At 51.5% G+C, this 8063-nt stretch overlaps 1 protein-coding gene across 5 annotated transcripts in view; it reads right to left on the reverse strand.

Annotated features, from left to right (window-relative positions):
- PC (pyruvate carboxylase) overlaps window positions 1–7331 on the reverse strand; it is a 233747-nt gene extending 226416 nt beyond the window's left edge. Inside the window, exons 1-2 of one of the 5 annotated variants that reach the window (XM_037904672.2) lie at window positions 7234–7275; window positions 5508–5573 (exon numbers count right to left, since the gene is read on the reverse strand). The gene's annotated coding sequence lies outside the window, so the exon portion shown is untranslated. Of the gene's footprint in view, window positions 1–4399; window positions 4463–5507; window positions 5574–7233 lie in introns of those variants that run through there. The other 4 variants (XM_043551372.1, XM_043551371.1, XM_043551370.1 and 1 more) reach the window with 4 other exon arrangements.
- Window positions 7332–8063: the final 732 nt, after the last annotated feature.

An 8063-nucleotide genomic window follows, 5' to 3' on the forward strand; every position in this document is an offset into this window, starting at 1 on the left:
TTTGCCTGCAGAATGCTCCATTCTCCCTCCCTCCACACACACACTCTTGTATATGTGCCTGCAAAGTACTTCCCCCTACACGTGTGTGCAAAGCACTCCCCCTGCACTCTCATGTGAGCACCTGCAAACTGCTCCCCTATGCACACACCTGTGCCTGCAATAAGGTGACCAGATAGCAAGTATGAAAAATCGGGACAGGGGGTGGATGTAATAGACACCTATATAAAACAAAGCCCTGAATATCAGGACTATCCCTATAAAATTGGGACATCTAGTCATCCTAGCCTGCAAAGCACTCCCCCTATTTGTGTGCGCGCACACACACCTGCACACTGCTCCTCACTGCATACGTATTCTCATGTGTGTGCCTGCAAAGTATTCCCCCTATAGATATCCATCTGGCATGTGCAAATTGCTCCCCCGTACACACTTGTCTGCAAACTGCTCCCCCCTATAAATATCTTCCACGATCCACTTAAAATCCTCCCTTCCACAGTGCCAGGTGCAAGGGGCTGTATTAGCAGATTCCGAAATCAGCTGATTGTTATGATCCTGGCTCAGAATTGCTCTGGCTTCACCCTGGAAGTCAAAGATGGGAGATTAACTGCCTCTCTACCCACTCCAGTGCAGAGCGACTGATGACAGAAACCCCCAAGTTATCCTAAGGAAAAAAAGAGGGGAATTTCATAGGGGGGCTACAAGGTTGTTGTCCAGTGGCTCAGGATGACATTTGGCCACCACATGGAAGACACAAATATAGAAGCAAACTTAGCATGGGAGAACGTTGCTGAGGCAACGGCCTTGGTCCCCCAGGGGATGGTGCTGCATTCTGCCCCACTCTCCAAGATCCAAAACACACATGCTGGCTGGCACTCCAGATGCCGGCACTGATACCAGTGCACTCCACTATCAGGCAGCACAACCTCTGCAGGCACCAGGTAGGATTACTGGCTATCTAGAAGAGTTCAAATTACACCTGATGAGTAATCCTCCTATGGCTCTCTGTGCCTGGATCTCAAAGCACTCTACAGACATGAAGGAAGCCGCAAAGTCTCTGGGTGAGATTGGCCTTATCCCATATTTTTATAGATGAGGAAACTAAGGCACAGGCTGGCCATGCCCACGGTCACACAGCAAGTCGGTGGCACACATGGGAACAGAACACAGGAGTCCCACTTGATCCCCACTCCCCTCAAGGATGTGGGAACAAAAACCAGGCTTCCTGACTCCTTATTCTGCCCATTCTCTCCTCTAACTACTAGACCTACCTCCTCCTTCCAGAGCTGGGAACAGAACCCAGGAGTCCTGAGGGCCCCAGCACTGGTCACAGTGCCAACACCTAGATGTCCTCAGAGATTAAATCACTACCATTTCTCCCAACTACTACTACCCTGGTAAATCATTTATTAGCATGATCCTTTAATAGCCACACTCGAGGGCTTACACACCCTGCTGCCCCACAATCATTAACTGATCAATGTTTATATAATTAGCTAATTAGGCTTTGATTGAAAAAAAAAAAAAAAAACTTTCATCGGACACCTCCCGAAGACAAACTACATTGTATTGCAAGCCAGTAAAGGGAGAGGGACATTTTATTTCATACCAGGCACAGCCGCTATACACTGCTCTACAGTGATCCCTGCAGCCAGGATAAGCTGTCCTGATCCTGAAGCCAGGGAAATTGCAGACACATTATGCCTTAAAGGAAACTCCATTATGGGTTTGACACAGAATCTACCAGGTCAGATTCTTTGCCCTGGGTTATACAGAGCTGGTGGGATAATAGGATTATTTTCCACTGAACATTTGGATCCCTCCCACACACACTGAAATTTAGATACCAAAAAATATCAGCCAAAACCAGAAATAATTTAATTTGAAAGTCACATAATGGTGCCTCATGCTCCCATTCTCCTCTATAGGCCAGCCTCCCTGATCAGAGTATGCCTCCCCTCTTGCAGAAGGTATGTGGTACACAGATCATAGTAATGCCTGGCCACAGTGCATCCTGGGAGATGTAGTTCAGTTGCCTCATGCTCCCCTTCCCCTCTCTTGGCCGAGTTTCTTGGTCAGACTACATCTCCCGTGATGCAGCACAATGTCTCTTCTTGAAAAGGGGAGGCAGTGTATCATGGGAGCCCACAACCAGTCAGGGAGCCTAGCAAACAGAGAATGGGGACATGAGGCAACCAAACTACAATTCCCATGAAACACTGCAGCTGCACTTCCAAATCAAAACATTTTAGTTTTGGGGCATTTGGCTTTGTGACCAAAAAAAAAAAAAATATATATCAGTGTTCCATGGGAAGCAGACAATTTTAAACAAAAATTATGTCTAGCCAAAAACTCACTTCTCCATTAATAAAAAGAAAAGTTTTGACAACAAAATTTCAGCCAGCCCTAGTGTTCTGCAGGAGGCCAGACTAGATGATCAGAATGGTCCCTTCTAGCCGTAACAACTATGAAGCCCACTATGGAAATAAAATCTGTTCTCTCTTTACAATCCAGCCTGAAAGGATCTTTTTGCAAACACTTTTTCTGCTTAAAATATCAGATCTTAAAACACAACTTCTGTTTTGCCAGAGGTCATTTTGGAAGATGAAGGAGGTCTCTTTGGAAGACCATGCAGGGTGGGAGCTCTCTCAGTCCTTATCTGAGGGACTGAGTTGACTGAATGAAAATTAACTTAGTTAAAAAAAAAAAAAAAAAAAAAAAAAGGTCTTAATCCAGGAGCAAAAGAGAGTACAGATCCTCATTTCCCTCTTAAGTAGGAGTGGGCCTAGAGGAAACAGCCGTGTGGTCTAGTGAGTAAAGCACTGGACTGGGATTCAGGATTCTGTTCCCAGCTCTGCCACTGGCCTGTTGGGTGACTGTGGGCAAGTCACTTCCCTTTCCCGTGCCTCAGTTTCCCCATTTGTAAAATGGGGCTAGAGCTACTGACCTCCTTTGTGAGCTACTTTGATGTCTACTGATGAAAAGTGCTATAGAAAAGCTGGGTATAATTATTATCATCAATTACCCTCAAATTGTTATATATATATGTGTCTGAGCATTAAGAACTGCACTACTCTTGCAGCCTGGGGGCACTGTCTGTGAGGATAACACATGACGGATGAACTAAAGTCAAACATGCCCCTGTAGATTTGAAGTCTGCAGCAGCTGGCTGTGCCCCCAGCCCTGTTCCATTCAGAGCCCGAATCCCTGACACAGCAAGATTGAGGTTAGAAAGCCGCTGTCAGTTTCAGAGGCAAGGAAGCAGCTGGGAAACGGTCCGGGAGGAAAGGCAGCATGGTGCAAGTCAGCACTGCAAGGAGCAGAAAGTTCCTGGGGAAGATACAAAGCTCTCAGCTAGGCAGGGTGGGACCTGGGCACACACAGCGATGAGAGGCAGGCAGGACAATCCGTGTCCTGGGCTGAAAAGGAGCCCCACATTTCGGCACAAGAGAGGCAATGGGGAAGCTGTATTGTGAGGAGAGCTCTTCCCACCATGCCATCCAATTCTGAGCTCATGGGGGAGCAGCATGATCTGGGGATGGGGGGGTGTATGCTAGATTGGAACTAAGGAGACCTAGACTCTTTTCCCAGCTCTGCCACTGACCTGCTGTGTGACCCCAGGCAAGTTTCTCTCCTACCCTTTGTCTATTTAGACCGTGAGCATCTCTTCAGGGCAGAGACTGTCTTTCGCTATGTGCTGGTGGGGTGCCTGGCCTGATGGAGGGCCATGCAGCACCCGGTCCAACAGGACCCCCATCTTGGCTGAGGGGTCTGTGCAACGCCCAGCACAATAGGACCCTCCACGGATCTTGTCTGGGACCTTCAGTTGCTGCCCTTATACTAATTAGTAACAACATGTTACAGCAGGAAGATCAGTAAGAACATGCTCCAGCGACTTCAACACGCGGGAGCAATGCTCCATTCACACAGCGCTAAGCTGCCAACTTCAGAGCTAAACACAGAGACCTTGCCCCATGAGCTAAATCTCCATCACGGGGGGCAGATCCAGTCTTCCCCACATCCGCTCAGACGGCTGCGTCCTCTCCAGTTAGAGACCACTGTGAGAACCAGGCCCACAAGCCCACCCAGCTGATGGCCATCATGAGCCCCACTACAAACCATGCCCTCCTGTCTCAATAGACGGATCAGTTTTCCCACTGTAGTGGTACATCTTTTCCCCTCATCCCATTATGTACCTCCCCATTTGCTGCTACCCAAATCAGACCCTGAGCTCCAATCACAGAGCGGAAAGCCAGACACATCATGCCCCTACACACAGAAGTTAGCACAGAAAACAGGGCCCTAGAGATGACGCCCTCCCAATACATACCAGCACTAGGCTCCCTTACAAACCTGAAGGCCACTTCCAGACCCTACCTCCCTTCCCATTACAGACCAGTACCTGAAAGAGGACACAACCAGTATGATCAATGGTCTCAACCATTCTGAGTGGTCCATGGGATCAGAGAAGGGGTCCCGTTGGGGAGAATGGTCTGTATCATGGGGGTTGTGAGGAGAGACCAATCCAAGGCTGCCAGGCAGCACATCACAAGAGATCTTTCAAGATGTCCATGTCTGCAATCGAAACAGATGAATGGTGTGGCACCAGCAACCCTGGAGTGATAATTACCGGGCAATGAATCTTCACTAACTTGAGAGTTATGGCTGAGATCGCATCACACGTGTACAAAGACAGCCCTAAAGGGCTACACACTCAGGAATGCGGCAGGTGAAAGCTTTGTTGGTATTAACCTTAACTCTGCCCACTCTGTATCCCCAAGCCCTCACAAAGATGTCCTAAAAGAAAACCATGCCTGCTTGTCTAGTCGGGTATGCCAATGGGTATGGGATGATATAACCCACACACCCTCTTCCCGAGGCAGAGTCCTGTACTGGTATACCCTTATTATTATTATATTAAGCCTTCAAGCTTACAGCAATACAGACGAATCAACCCCGCCCCTGCACTACAAACTGTGCCACCCCAATAGAGACTAGTGCAGGTCCTATACACTACACACCACAGCCCCATTTTCCCAACACAGGGCATTACCCAAATACCAGAGACTTGTCCATCCTTCCCAATATAGCCCAGTCTGTCCCCTCTCATTACAACAGCAGAAGACCCACACCCAGTCCATATTGAGGAATACAGACTGGTCCATATTGAGGCAACAAGACCTACGGATGACTCCATATTATGAGGACACAGAGTACTCAATCCAGAGAGATGGAATTGCTCCGCGGTGTCAGAAGGCCAAGGACAGGTCTACACCAAGAGATCGATACTAGTCCATATTAAGGGGTAGAGAATCTAAGTCTGGGTCCCTATCACAGAGTTACAGACCAATCTCAATTGGGGAAGGGAACCTGGGCCACAAACTTCTGTATTTTCTAGGTGAAGTGTAATTTATGAGAGCGGGAACTAAGCCAATTCCCACCAGAGGTTGCTCTAGTCCCTACTGGAAGATAGAAACAAGTTCATAATGTGAGGGAAAGGCGATACAGACCAAACTCCCACAATGCTCCTTGCCACACAGTGCCCCAAAGGGCATTAGGGCGGTCAGGTCCAAAGCCTATGGGAGGAGAAGAGAGAAAGGTTTGTATTGGGCATCTGGGACTGGTCCATATGGGCCATGCAGCAAAGTCCCTACTCGGGGGCAAAGGGTGCCCTAAGATGGTTCCCTGAGAAGGAAATTTAGGCATTGGAGTGGTCTGTATTAGGGAGACCCCACAGTGGGTAGAAAGGAGGTGGGTTTGTATGGGACAGCTGGAACTGGTCCAGATAGAGCAATACAGCACTGGGGATACACAGGAAAGCCCAAATCAGTCCCCTGAAGATGTCAGGGCCCCTAATATGGACTAGTCTGAGGAGACACAGCTCACTTCCTGACATAGACTGGTCCATATGGCATGATACAGGCTAGTCCCCAAAAGAAGCATGGACTAGTCTGAAAGCCTGGCATTCCATAGGAAGCCCAACTCAGCCCCTGCCAGGGACTGTCCCATATAGGACAATACAATCCAGTCCACATATGAGTGTGAAGGCCTCAGACTGGTTTGTAATGGGGGGAGGAGCAGATCCATAAGGGTGGTAATCCAGGCCAGTCCCCAAGAAAGGTCCATATCAGCAAAGCGTTGCAGTTCAGTCACTGGTACACATGTGGCAATTCAGCCCAGTCCATACAAGGATGACAAGGGAATCTGGTCAATAAGGAGAAGGGACTAGTCCATATGGAGCCATACAACCTAGTACATGCTAGGGATGGTGGAGCCCAGCCCAGTCCTTGACAGGTGTGGTCCATACAGGTGATACAGCCTGGTTAAGAAGACTGGACCAAACAAGGAGGAGGGAGAGTCCAGCACTGGTGCATATGAGGGGATACAGCCTAATCCATATGGGGAAGGGAGGGAGGAACTGGTCCATAACATGCAATAAAGCCCAGTCTATACAGGATGGGGAGCAATTGGAATATACAGTGAGGAGAGGCCTAGCCCTGGTCAATATGGGACCGTACAACTTGGTCCATGGGGAAGGAGCAAGAGAGGTTCATATGGGAGGGAGCCCAGTCCTGGTCAATACAGGGGATGGAGAGCGTTCATCCCTGCTCTATGCAGGAGGGGAGGAGGGGCTGGTCCAAATTCTGGAGGTGCAGCCCTGATCCATACAAGACAATAAAGCCCAGTCCATAGGGGAAGGAAATAGTCCATATACAGGGATAGTCCATACGGAGAGAGAAAAGGCTGATTGATATGCAAGGGGAGGGGGGTGTCCAGCCCTGGTCCCTACAGGGGGCAGGAACTAGTCCATACAAGGGAGGGGGGCACAAGCCATTGTCTATGAAGTGGGAGGGGCTCGTCCATGAGGGGGTGGGGGTCGGTCCAGCCCTGGTCCATGCAGAGCGGAGGGGTTGATCCATATGGGGGAGGGGGTGTCCAGCCCTGGTCTATGAAGTGGGAGGGGCTGGTCCATATGCGAGGGGGTGAGGTCCAGCCCTGGTACGTGGAGGGCGGAAGGGCTGGTCCATATGGGTGAGGGGGTGTCCAGCCCTGGTCTATGAAGTGGGAGGGGCTAGTCCATATGGGGGGGGAGGTCCAGCCCTGGTCCGTGGAGGGCGGAGGCGCTGGTCCATACGGGGGAGAGGGGGTCCAGCCCTGGCCGATGCGGGGGGAGGGGCTGGTCCATATGGGGGTGCCGGGGCCCCAGCCCGCCCTGTCCCAGCGGGTCCTTCTTACCATACGGCGCGTCAGCCACTTGCTCCCCAGCTGTCAGATACCAGCCACCGCAACTTCCTCAGACGCCTCCGCCCCCTCTCAGCCTACCCCGCCCACCTGGCTTCTCATTGGCTGTTCCATTACGAAGCCACCTCCCATTGGTCGCTTTTGCCACACCCCCATCTTCCCTCGGTCGCGCCCCCAGAGCCCGATCTGTGGCCGAGCGGACCTGTCACTCACCGGTTCAAGCCTGGCGCCAACCCGCCCCCCAGTGACTTGAACACCTCTCTATTGGCCGCCTCTGCGATCCGATGCCTGGCATTGGCCAGCATCTCTCATTCCTTTTTTCTATTGGACAATGTAAATGTCAATCGGCGTCCCAGAGCCCCGCCCAAAGGGGGGACGTGGCTGCACCATAGTGAACCCGCCTCCACCTAAGAACGGCCATTGGCCGTCCAACTAAGACCTCTCCTGCCGCAATTGGTTGGCGGAAAGAAGGGGCGGGCCCCAACGTAGTGGGCGGAGCCGAGTCATTCATTCCGCCAGCCAAGCCGGGAGCACGTGACCGTAACACGGGCCCCTCAGCTGGGGAGGTGAGGCGCGTGCTGAACGAGTGTGGGGACAGTGCTTGGGCGCTGTGGGCGTGCAGGGCGGCGGCTGCAGGGGACCCTGCTCGAGGCTGCACGCTGGCTGGCGTGCCCCTTAGGGGCGGGGAGGGACAATCCCCCTCCCCAGGGTCGCTAACAGCCAAACAGCGAGCGGCGTCAGGCTGCAACAGGCGGAGGGGGGAGGACTGTGCCCCCAGCACCGCCCCCCTGACATACCCTGGGCTGCCCTCTCGGGCTTCCCAC

Source organism: Chelonia mydas, chromosome 7 (genome assembly GCF_015237465.2).
Source record: "Chelonia mydas isolate rCheMyd1 chromosome 7, rCheMyd1.pri.v2, whole genome shotgun sequence".
NCBI classification, from domain to species: domain Eukaryota; kingdom Metazoa; phylum Chordata; order Testudines; family Cheloniidae; genus Chelonia; species Chelonia mydas.